The following is a 12,929-nucleotide window of genomic DNA, read 5'->3' as shown; positions in this document are numbered from 1 at the left end:
GCTGTGTCAGTTGTGTGGGTCAAGGTCAAAGTCAGAGGAACCTGTCCACCCCTGCACACACCCTGGGTCTCTACCAAACTAAAGGCATCAGCACCTGGAGAGCAAAATGTCCTTTCAGCCCTCTGTCCCCCTGCAGGTGGGTGTGCCTCTGGCTTGCTGGTGCCTTCCCTTGCTGTGGTGCTCTAGGTGACTCCTGCTCAGCCTCTCAGACCCACCCTGAGCCAGCCTTCCTCCCCTGAGCCCTTCCCTCCGCTTCCAGCTGTGAGCACTTTGCCATTTTACCCCTGATACAGTGGCCTGTTGTTTTCTCTCTCTTTTGCTAGATTTGGACACACAGAGAAAATGAAACCACCTTGGACCCTGGATAAGTCCATGTGCAGCACGTGAGCTTGTGATTGTGGCAGAATTACTTGTGAAGAGTGGTCAGGCTGTGAAGAATGGTGAGACCATGGAGCTGCTGAAGGCAGAGAACACAAGTCATCGGCCTCTGGGTGCCTGGTGCATGTGACTGACAGGTGCTGGTAAGTGTCTGTTGACTGAGGTACTGAGTGTGCTTCAGCAGGAAGAGGAGGGGGAGGCAGGCATTGTCTTTTAATTGATTTTCCTGTGCCTGAAAGACTTATTTCTTAACCATGTTTAAAACAATTCACTGCAGACTGTACTGAAGCTCACTTTGTCCACCCACCAGTCCAAGGACCTTCAGAGGGGGTCTGACTTTTCAGTGGCTCAGTCTCTGCATGTGGTTTATGGTGGTCACTGTTAGAGCACATGCTGGCTGCAGGGAAGAAAAGCACCCACATCTCAGTTGCTTAACGTAGAAAAGTTTCTCTCCTCCTCAGCTGCGCAGCCTGATGAGTTTGGTATTGGGCTGGGCACAGCTGCCCTGGAAGGTGTCTCAGGTTCTGGACCCAAAAGGCAGGTGTTGTCAAATCTTCATTCCCTGCTTGGAAGGAGGATTTAATAGGACATTTGTCCCCCAAGTGAGCTTCTCAGCTGAAGGACAGTTATCCTTTTCTATATCCAAAACCCAGATCTCAGTCACATGGTCCTTAAATAAGATGAGTGATACTGGGAAGTGTAGGCTTATGTAAAGATTTGTGAGCACCTAGCAGAACTTGCCCCTGTGCACATGTGTTTCAAAGGAATGTATATTGCGCCAGGCATGTTGGCACAACCCTGTCATCCCAGTGGGGTAGGAGACTGAGTCTAGAGAACAGTGAGTTCAAAGATAGCTCAGCCACTTTGCTAGGCCCTTAGGAAATTAACGAGACCCTCTCTCTGAATTAAAAATTTAAAAAGGGCTGAGCATGTGACTCAGTGTTTAACGCCCCCTGGTTTCAATTCCAATTACCAAAAAAATAAATAAATAAATAAATATATTTTGTAATATGCTATCCTCACAATGTAATAGCAGGGCAGAATTCGTTGGATCTGTGATTTATATTGCTTTTATTAGAGATTAAGCTAGGCTTGCTGATGTTTAAAACCTAGGGTGTTAGTGATTCCCATACTGTGCAGATCAGATAGGAGACATGGGACAGGAAGATTGCTCCTTTGGGAGAAGGCTTTTGTTTTTTCATTGTTAAATTTCAATGCCTGTTAGGTAATCATGTGGACAGGTTTGCAGTTAAGATTAGAGCTCATGGTATTTAGTGCCATGTGACCAAGTGTGACCAGGTAGGGTGAGCGTGCAGAGAGTGTAGTATGTGGAGTCTCTGAGCCCTGGTTCACATCTGTATGTAGAGATGGAGCAGAAAAGAAATCTATGAAGGAGACAGAGCAAGGACTTCTAGTCAGAGAGATGGAAAACTAGATAATATATCAATCTGGATTTCAGAGAGCAGATGACTTCAAAAAGAAAGATGGATCCCCATGTGCTGAAGACCACTCAGACAGTGAGCAAGAGTATGTCTAAGGGGGACCATCAGAGAGAAGGGCATTCAGTTTGGGGAATGGAAAACAAGCTAAATGTAAATATATGGTTTTCTGAGGGGAGAGGATAGAAATAATAAAAGTGGGGTCTCCATGTGCTGCAGGTCACTTAGAAAGTGGGCATGAGGGGACCATTAGATTCGACCCTGTGGAGGTTACTGCCAGTCTCAGTGGAACCAGTGTCCCCAGTGGTGGGAACAGAAGGCAGTTGGATGAGTTAAGGCAGAATGTGAGCTGAAGGAGCACAGACAGTAGATATAGATTCCCTTTTATGATCAAGAAGAATGATATGAAATGATAGTGAGGGTATTAGCAACGGTGCTCTCTGAGATGTGCGATGAGCTCATTTTGCAGACAAAAATCTCTAATTTGTTGCCATATTTGGCCAGCTAGTAACTAACGATAGGGGTCTTTTTTTTCTCAAAAAATAATTATTTTCAGAATTTGAACCTCATTCCAGTGAGTCAAAACTGTTTAAAATTTGACCCTGCCTACTTTTTCTATATCTAATAGGCATATTGCTTATTGTTCCAATAGACAAAACTCAGGTGAACAGAACTCAAAGATTTTAGAGGTATGCTTTTTAAAGCATAGAACTAAAAGTGGAATATTGTAAGTCCTAGGGAATCGTAAGTGGGCCAGTTTGGGCAGGTGCAAAAGTGAAAGAAAGATCATCTCAATGAATCACACGTGGAATTGGTTATGCTATTTCAGTGCTATCTTTATTATAATTGGTCTATTGCCAGACTAAATATTTCCAACATGTTAAACCAGGAAATATTGATAAATGTGGACACTGACTTCAGACTTCTTGAATTTGCATGTCTCATCTGCCTCTTACAATGTGTGTGACCTTGAAAAGCCCGCAGCAGTGAGATCCATCATCTTACGTGTGATATATATTTGATGCTAGAGATATTGTGTTAGAAATAATGATCAAGCAATACATTCCAAGCAGGGAAATGTGTCTGGTACATAATGATCTCTAGAAAGCCTGGCTGTGCTTTTTTTGTTATTATGCAGTTCTTCATACATTTGACTTGGGATACATAACCCAATTCTTCCAATAATGATGACCTCTGTCCCTGTGAAAACAGAGAAGATAGAAAATTATCAAAATAGAATATTTCAAAATCTGCATTGAGAGAACTCTCATGGAATTTTAAGTCGTTGACATCCCCCTAACAGCTGCACTTTTTCTCATGTTTTTTCCCCATTTTTATTAGTTTTGTTTAGTTATAACATAATGTTGGAATTCATTTTGGCACACTTATAAAAGTATAGAATATAATTTGCCTTGATTCAGCCCCCTTTTGCTCCTCTCCTCCCTCCCCATGTTCTCTTCCCTGTATTCTGCAGACTTTTCTGCTATTTATTTTTACATTTTTATAGTTAGTGTCTTGTGGATCTACACATTGGTGAGAGTCACTGTGGTAGATTTATATATGCACATAGGAAAGTTAGCTGAGATTCATTCCACTGTGCCTTCCTTACCCCATCCTTCTCCCTCTCCCTCTGTCCCCTTCATCTAGTCCACCGATTGTTCATTCATTTTCATGGATTCCCCTCCCCAGATTTCTTATTTCCTATTTCTGTAAAATAAATCACTGGGATTTGGATAGGGATTGCATCTGATGTGTACATAAGTTTGATAGTATGGACATTTTAATATTGATTCTTCACATTTGTGAACATGATGCTTCTTTCCTCTTATTCCTATTTTCTTTAATTTCTTTCATCATTATAGTTTTCAGAGTATACCTGTTTCCCTTCCCTGGCCAAGTTTATTCCTCCATATTTTGCTCTTTCTAATGGTATTGTTGCAGGAATTGCTTTCTGAATTTTCTTTTTACATATTTTGTGACAAATGTAAAGAAACAAAACAGAGTTCTTGGGATGTTGTCTTCGTATTCCACTGAATTTGTGTAATAATCTTAAAAAGAAATTTTTGTGGAATCTTTAGTGTTTGTACATATATGATCGCATCACTCACATAGACAGTTTTACTTCTGATTGATGTGCCTTTTTTATTTCTTGCCTTATCACTGTAGCAAGAACGTTCAGGGACGTCTTCCCTAGAAGTGGTGAGAGTGGGTGTCCTTGCCTCATTCCTGATCACATATAAAATCATTTTGATATTTCACCACTAAATGTGCTGTTTCTTTTTTTCTTTTTTTTTTTCTTTTGTGGTGCTGGGGATTGAACCCAGGACCTTGTGCGTGTGAGGCAAGCACTCTACCAACTGAGCTATCTCCCCAGACCCTAAATGTGCTCTTGACAGTGTATTTTCAATATATGTCCTCTCCCTATGTTTAGGTTAGTTCCTTCTCTCTCTATTTTGTTGAAAATGTTTATTGCAGAAGGGTTTTCCATTGTTGTGCCCAGAGGCTCGAGACCCAACAAAGACCACCAGAGACCACAATCAATGCAAGCAACAAAGAGTCATTTATTAGCAAGCTTGAGCCTGGCCCTCCGCGCACTCAGAAACCAGTGATGCTAAGAGGCCCCAAGCCCTCATTTAGCAGGGTTTATATAATGAAAGGCAAGCAGTTATACAGTGTTCTTTCTAATTGGTTAGCACGTTATCTTAAGTTCTGGGTCACCCTGACCTCCAAGAGGAGGGTTGTTGTTAGCAAGGTTTGCTCTTGGGTCAGCCCCCTGGCCTTCACAGATAAGATAGGAGTGGAAAATTCTTTGCCACTTTTACGAGGGGTTGAGGGCAGTTTTGGAAGAGCCTTGTGTTTACACGGAGCCGTGTTTACACAGGTGCGGGCTCCCTCTATCTTTACACCATCTTGTCAAATGCTTCCTTTGCATCTGTTGAGATGGTTACTTAACTTCAGTTCTTCATTTACTTGGTGTTGGGTGTTGGTCTAATTGATCTGCATGTGCTGAGCCATCCTGTATCCCATGGATAAATCCCAGGCCTTAGTGATGTATGATGCTTTCAATCTGCTCTCATTTTTCTCAAGTATTTTCCACCTGTACTCTTCAGGGCGATTGGTCTGTGGTTTTCTTTGCTTTTCATGTTTCCTGGTGTTGGTGTGTGAGTGTGTTGCCCTTATGAAATGAGTGTGGAAATGTTTCCTCTTCCATCATTTGGAAGAGATGAGGATGGTGTGGTGTTAATTCTTTAATAATTTGGTAACCTTCCATCATAGTCATGTGGCCTGGAACTTTGGGCGGGGGGCAGGCAGGAGTTGTGTTACTGGCTCAATCTTTCCATTCATTATGGTTCCATGCAAGTTTTTATTTTTTCATCTTTAGTGTTCTGGGGTTCTATGTGTCTAGGGATCTGTTTCTATCTGGTTATGTTTTCTTGGTGTGTAATTGTTCACAGCACTCTTCAATGATTCCCATTATTCCTGTGGTATCAGTTATACTTCTTTTATTTCTGATTTTATTGTCTTCCTTTTTGTTCTATTGGTCTTCTACATGGAAGATAGTCCATTCTGTTTGCCTTATCAAAGAACAAGATCTTGGTTTGGTTGATTTTTACTGGAGCTCTGAGTGCTTTTCATTTATTTCTGCTCTTATCTTCATTATGGTCCTTATTTGAGTGATTTGGGGTTTGTTTTGATGTACGTTCTCTGGGTCCTTAAAGGTCAAGTTAGGTAGCTTATGTGCAAATGTTTTCTTTTGTAACACGGCAGGTTTTATTTTATGTCTCTCCATCCTCCTCTTGGTGCTTCCCCAAGTTTGAGTATGTTGTACTTTGTTTCTTGTTTTTCTTAAGAAATTTTCTGATTTCACTTGAGTTCTTTGTATTACTGGTTAAAAAGTGTTGTTTAGTTTCCACATATTCATGATTTACAGTGTCCTTGCATTTAATTTATTTTTGTTCTATTGTTTTTGTAAAGATACTTGATATTCTCTTGGTGTTTTTAAAATTGAGGAAGCTTATTGGTGACCTGGTGTGTCTCCTGTCTTGAGCACTTTCCAGAACACTTTGGAATACATTGTGTTCTGCTGTCTGTGGGTTGTGCATGTGTCTCAGGTCCTTTTGTCCTGGTAGTGTTTACAGCTGCACCTTGATGTGAAGTCTGAAATTGTTTTCCTCCTATTATATTGCAGTTCATTTATCTTGACTTCTGTCAATACTTTACTTATTTCATTGACTAACATTATGTCAGACATTTGTAACTGTGACAGCTTGTTGGTGGGTTGATGCTCCTGTCAGTCTGTGATGGCCTTTGTCTCCTCTGACCATTGGTGACCTAAGTCCCAGTGATTAATTCAGCGCCCAGGCTCTCCTGGGTTTCTTCTGCAAGGCGTCCCATTTCCTGTACTGTTAGCCTGTGTGTTCTTACTCCTCCTGTGTTTGTGTTTGTTGTTTATTATTGGTATTTATTTAGGGGTGTGCGTTCAGCCACTCTGTGTTACTCTGTGGGGGTTTCATTATTCACACTTAACAGCTATTGATAATGAGTTACATGGTCATTTGTCCATTGGTTTCTGTTCTGTAAGTCTTTGGTCCCTAACCTCTTTTCTGTGTTCTTTTTTGGTTTTATAAAACTTTATACTCATATCCTTTGCTTCCTTTACTTGTTACATTGTCTACCGATATTTTATTTGAGAGTATTTTATATTTGACTTATTTTGGAATTGAAATGGAATATATCACAAGTGCCTCACTTCCACAACACTGACGTCATAATTAGGTAAATTCCCCTGTCTGACTTACTGTTTAAACATGGTGTTTTAACCTCATGTACATTTTATCCAGAGAACCATAACATCAGAGCTCTGGGAGGTGAGACAGGTTCTGTTTCAGGCAGGTGGTTTGAAGACCATGGATAAATTGGGCAGCATGCTCTCTGTCCTATGGGCCAGGTCAAGCTGGAAAACTACGAAGAAACAGCCTATGCATCAGGGGAGACAAGCCCTCAGCAGTCAGGTCTCAGGGCTGTGTACAGGAATTCTCTGAAATAAATGACACACAGCATATGGTAATCAAAACCCTGGAGAAGATTGAAGCAAATGAATGGAAGTCCTATTTCTGAGAATAGGGTAACAAGTAGACAAAATTCTTTGTAAACTAAAACATATTTTAAGTATAGCTTGTGTTTCAGAATATTGACATTACCAATATTTTCAAATAAATCTTCCCAAGTTTTGGGAGATGAGAGTTTTTTGGTTTTTTTTTTTTTTTTAAGTAAAGAAATGGGAACTGGCCATATTAGTGCACACCTGGAATCCCAGCAAAATCCTGAAATCCTAAAACCTAAGATTACTGAACATATATGTTGTTTTCTCAAGCTCTTGGGTGTTTTGTAGCCAGAAATGGGAAACAAGCACCATCTTTATGTTTTGAATATTTAATGTACTTTCAAGCTCACCATCATGCACCTATAATTTGAAATTTCCTAAATGGTAGCTCATAGGGTCAGGGATGACTCTATTAGTTTGTAACTTGTGAAATTATGTTGGGACAAGAAATTCTTCACAAGAAAATCCTAGTTGATACTTGGGAATAATACAGGGTTACCTTCCTGTACTAGCTATTGAACATAGAACCCCATTTCTTCTAAAGACTTTAAAACTTGAAGAAATTAAACAGAGTACAGAGGTCACTTTTATCAACAGTAGTTCTATTTGAATTATGATAATAACAGAATGAGAACTATATAGGTTTAACAAAACTATGAAATTTAATCTTGTCACTTGCTGGGTAAAATGCGTTGAAGAAGTAATGTTTAAAATCTCAGAGTAACATTTTATATGTAGCTTGCATAATAATGGAGCTAATCAGTAAATATAACTTAGTTTATGAAAACCTAAAATTTATTGATGTCTCCTATGCAAAAGTCTTATCTAAGTTAAAGTTGTAAATACCCTAGGAAAGAAATATCCTCATTGTGCCATGCAGAAAACATCTTCTGACCTGAGAAGGACTCTTAGAGCTGATGTCTCTTCTGCAGATACCAACAAGCTCAATAAGAAACTTCCATCCTTCCCAGGACCTCCTTTCTCACTGGTTCTGCACCTGTGGATGCAGAGCTACTTACTCAGATGGACGTATCAGGAAAGACTATAGAACCTGTGCTGGTTTAGGGAAGGGAGGTCTTTAGCTCCTCTCTCTGCAGGCCCTCCATTTCCGTGTCTGTAAGAAGGATGTCCCACTGGAGAGCACAGAACCATGGAGTCCTCAGTGGGACATTTCACCTGCCTCTTCATTAGACCTTCTGCTCTGGTGGATAACAGCAGTCTAGGGAGCACAGGGCTCCAAACGTCTCTGTAAGTCAATTGACATATGTATTAGCGATCACAGTGGTCCCTGTCATTTGGGAAGTATCAACTTCTCCCATTTTGAGCTAGGACAGATTCATCTAAAATCACTTGATGATTCACCAGGCCACTTTCTGAGTTGAGAGATTCCTGTCCCCCCGGGAGTTGCCATTGGCTCTGAGGTCTCTGCCCATAACTTACCACGTTCATTCTCTTCCCCAGCCCATTTGTGCATGGAGCACCGCTTTCCTTGGTAGTGTTGGCTCTGCTTTCCCTGAGTTTCCAAAGTAGTGGGGTCAGGGTTCAAGGTGTGAGTGCATTTAAACTGAAATTAAAATGCAATGGAAGGATTTAATAGTTTTACCAAAGTTAACAAATGTTCCAAGTCATTGTTATTATATATTTAAATACATGGTAGTGTTTTGGATTGAGGGTAATGGCATGATTAAAGTCCAGAATCGAGCTGTCAAAAAATATGTGATGGAATAAATACTAAGAACACAGATGGAGCTGGAGTTGGGTGTGGCAATCCCTGGCAGGCGAGGCGGAGCGTCAGCAGTGCTGCTCTCCATGAGCAACCTGAATGACAGCCCTCCTCTCCCTAGTGCAGGTAGGAGGAGGCCTGTCCCTTCTCTGATGGAAACTATATACTGTTGTGCTCCAGTATCCCGTGTGGCCTACACAAAATTCAACCTTATATTCAACAATTAATTATACTCACCCAGATAGAAAGGGTTAAAAATCAATCCAGATATAAAAGATAAAAATAATTCAGATACAAAGGATGAAATGTCGTCACATTCAGAGAGATGGGGATGTATAAGGAACTAAATAGAAAAACAGGAAATGCAAAATACAATATCTATAATCTGAAACTTCACATGGATGGGCCGAGAGAGGATTGGAAACAGCAGAAGAAAGCTACAGCAAACTTTAACACTTGTGAATAGATGTCCAGCCTCGTACAGGGAGGGAAGAACAAAGGGTAAGAATTTAAAATCAACAGTCGTGGCACTATGACATATATGTTACCGGGCATTTTTTATCTGGATGGGAGACACACAGCTTGCTGTGCTGTAAAATGGACATCCTGATAGGTGGCCCTTCCCTGGCCCAGTCGCACCTCAACTTTTGGTGGGCTGGGCTTCCACCCTATTCCCTGACCAGGTCTGTGCTGTTTGTTTTCCTGGTTCCCATTCCTCTCCGCATATCCATTCCCTGGGTGGCTTCTGGGGTTGGCTGTGGTAGAGCAGTTGACTGCTATACCTGTCGATTCATGGAGACATACCTTTCTCTTTGCTATACCCTAATTTTTATAAGTCAAGAAATAGAATTCCATTATAAAGATTTTTTTCCCCAAAACATCCCATTTACTTTTTACCCCAGATAGTAGAGGGTAATGATTGGATATTCTGTTCAGGGTTTCTCAGCCAAATTTTTTTAACTCAAATACAGGAGACTACATACTCAAAATGGAATTGTGTCCAAACAGAAAAGAGTGGAGATGTTTTGTTTCTGCTAACAGGCTCGGGGCAGACATCACAGCCTTTGAAAAAGAGTTTTCTACAAAACCACCTTATCAGGGTGTTTGATCAGCTTTTTGCTGCTGTAACTAAAGGACACAACCAGGAAAATTTTAGAGGAGGAAATGTTTATTTGAGGGCTCACAGGTTCAGAGGTCCATAGAAAGTCGACTTTGTTCCTTGGGGCTCAAGTTGAGACAGAACATCAGGGCAGAAGAATGTGGTAGGAGAAAGCTTCCATGATGATCAGAAAGCAGTGACAGGAAGACTCCAATCACCAGATCTAGGTTGGTTCCATAATCTAGCTATTGTGAATTGAGCTGCTATAAACACTGATGTGGCTGCATCACTGTAATATGCTGATTTCAAGTACTTTGGTTATAAACCAAGGAGTGGGATACCTGGGTCACAAGGTGGGTTCATTCCAAGTTTTCTGAGGATTCTCCACACTGCTTTCCAGAGTGGCTGCACCAATTTGCAACTCCACCCACAATGTACAAGTGTGCCTTTTTCCCCACATCCACACCAACATCTGTTATTACTTGTGTTCTTGATAATAGCCATTCTAATTGGAGTAAGATGAAATCTTAGAGTACTTTCAATTTGCATTTCTCTAATTACTAGAAATGTTGAACACTTTTTCATGTATTTATTAATCATCTGTACGTCTTCTTCTTTAAAGTGTCTGTCCAGTTCCTTGGCCCATTCATTGATTGGGTTCTTTGTATTTTTGGTGTAAAGTTTTGTAAATTCTTTATAAATTTTGGAATTAAGTGCTCTATCTGAGAGAACAATGGAGGAACTTTAGATTACATACAGGGAAATGAGAGGGAGGGAGTATGGAAAATGGTGGAATGAGAGACATCACTACCCTGTGTACAGGTATGATTACACGATTGGTGTGAATCTTCATTGTGTACAACCATAGAAATGAAATTCTTACCTCATTTGTGTATAGTGAATTAAAATGCAGTCTGTAAAAAATAAAAAATTAATTAATTAAAAAAATATATATAGGAAAGCTTAATGAAGTTGGATTTGACAAAGCCTTCCTGGGTATAATACCAAGGAAAGGGAACAAAAATATAATAGATAAATAGGACTAGATAAACATTAGAAACTTCTATTCATGAAAAGATACAGTGAATAGAATAAATAGGGAACATACAAAATGGGTGGAAATACAAATAATAAACATGAAAAGTGGTTAATATGTAGAATACGTAAAGAACTACAACTTAAAAAACAGCTGAAATTGTAAAAAATGAACTATATGTATTTTTTTGGGTTTTTTTTTATTTTTTGTTTTCTTTTGGTAGCAGGTACTGGGGATTGAACTCAGGGGTTCCTAACCACTGAGCCACATCCCCAGTTCTTTTTCTTTTTTAATTTTGAGACTGGGTCTCACTAAGTTGTTGAGGCCAGCCTCACACTTGCCATCCTCCTGCTTCAGCCTCCTGAGCAGCTAGGATTATAGGATGCACTACCATGCTGGGCAGACCTTTTTCAGGTTTACTAATGCAGAATTAACAAGATAATTGAATATGTTGAAGGTATTTAACCTGATGATTTAATTTATTGAGGAAAATCCATTCTGTTTTCCATCATGACCATGAGTTTAACACCCTCTCCAATGGTTCCCTAGCCTTCCCTCTCCTCCACATCCTCAGCAATCCTGATCTCTTGTCTTTTTTGGTAATACCCTTTCTGATGGGTGTGAGGTGATACCTGATTGTGGTATTGATTTGTGTAGCCCACGTGACTAGTGATGGTTAGTGGTCTTTTGATGTACCTTCTTCTTTGAAAAAAGTATTTTCCCATTTTTCTTATTTTTAGGAGGGGTGGTTATCTATCTGGTTTTTGCTATTGAATTTTATGACTTCCTTCCATATTTTGTATATTAACCTCTAATAAGTTTTAGTCATGCACCACATAATGTTATGGTCAAGTGTGGACCACATATATAAAGAAGCTTCCATAATAATTATAATTTTAGATACACCTACCATTGGAACACATATATATATGAAGTAAATATTAACAGAACTGAGTAGATTCTAATGGACCTGAAAATATCCTGTCACCCTGCTGACATAACATTGTAGTGCAATTCATTATTTTTTATTTTGATCATGCCCATGTAGATAAATCTATATCAGCCAGTTATAAAAGTACATAGTACATACAGTTCTATATAGTTTGAAATACATGATAACAAGTGATATGTTACTGGTTTATGTGTTTATTATATTTTTGTATTATGGTGCCTGGTTTGTGTGTTATAGTTTTTATTGTTATTTTAGATTGCACATCTGTTATAAACATAAACTTTTATTTTAAAACCCTGTGCTGTGTACAATAGCAGCAGTCTCGTACAATTCGTATTAACCAGAGATCTTCAGTGACCGTGTTGAGTGACTGACCTAGGCCATGTAGGTTGTGCAAATGCACCTTACGACATTCACACACTGACCCAATGGCATGATGGTGTCACTACCTAAGGGTACCTAGTAATGCATGTCCTCAGGTCTTGTGTGACGGCACTTGTGACTCTGTCCATTTACCTCTCTTGGTCTCCAGTATCACACCATTGTGGATAGAAAAGACACTGGCCATGATTTCAATCTTAGACTTTCAAAGACTGGTCTTGTGGCTCTGGTGATCTCTCCTGGAGAATGTTCTGTGTGATTGAGAAGAATGTGCTTTCAGTCGCTCTTCAATCTGACGCTCCATCTACATCCATTAGGTCTATCTGGTTTAAACATGTGCTACTTCTTCATCTCTGTGACCAAAATACCTGCCACAAACAACTTCAAGGGGGAAATTTTGCTTAGGATTGTGGTCTCAGTCCATAGTCAGTTGACTTCATTGTTCTGGGCCTGGGGTGAGGAAGACCATCATGGCAGAAAGGAGATGCTCTGCTCGTGACAGGAAGCAGAGAGGAAGATGAAGGGGCCATCCCAAAGGCATGCGCTCCAGGGCCTACTCCTCCTCAGCTCCATCTGGTGACCTCCAGTCCTCACTTCCCGAATCCTCAGGGATCCACTCACTGATAAGTTCATGACCCTCATGATCCAGTCACCTCCCTGACACCTCACCTCTGAACATCACCACACTGGGGACCACCCCCTCACCACAGAACCTTTGGGGTACATCTCATCTCCAGATCATACAAAGGTCTCATTCAGATCCAGTGTTTCCTTATGGATTTTCATGTCTAGGTCATCAGTAGATTATTTAATGTAG

At 40.2% G+C, this 12,929-nt stretch overlaps 1 protein-coding gene across 2 annotated transcripts in view; it reads left to right on the top strand.

Annotated features, from left to right (window-relative positions):
* C19H3orf22 (chromosome 19 C3orf22 homolog) overlaps nucleotides 1-12,929 on the top strand; it is a 64,967-nt gene that overhangs the window by 9,439 nt on the left and 42,599 nt on the right. Inside the window, exon 2 of one of the 2 annotated variants that reach the window (XM_047534768.1) lies at nucleotides 324-521. The exons of the other annotated variant lie outside the window; for it this stretch is intronic. The gene's annotated coding sequence lies outside the window, so the exon portion shown is untranslated. The remainder of the gene's footprint in view (nucleotides 1-323; nucleotides 522-12,929) is intronic. 2 annotated transcript variants of the gene reach the window in all.

This window comes from Sciurus carolinensis, chromosome 19, assembly GCF_902686445.1.
Source record: "Sciurus carolinensis chromosome 19, mSciCar1.2, whole genome shotgun sequence".
In the NCBI taxonomy this organism is placed as follows: Eukaryota; Metazoa; Chordata; class Mammalia; order Rodentia; family Sciuridae; genus Sciurus; species Sciurus carolinensis.
This window is presented reverse-complemented; position numbering and strand designations above follow the sequence as displayed.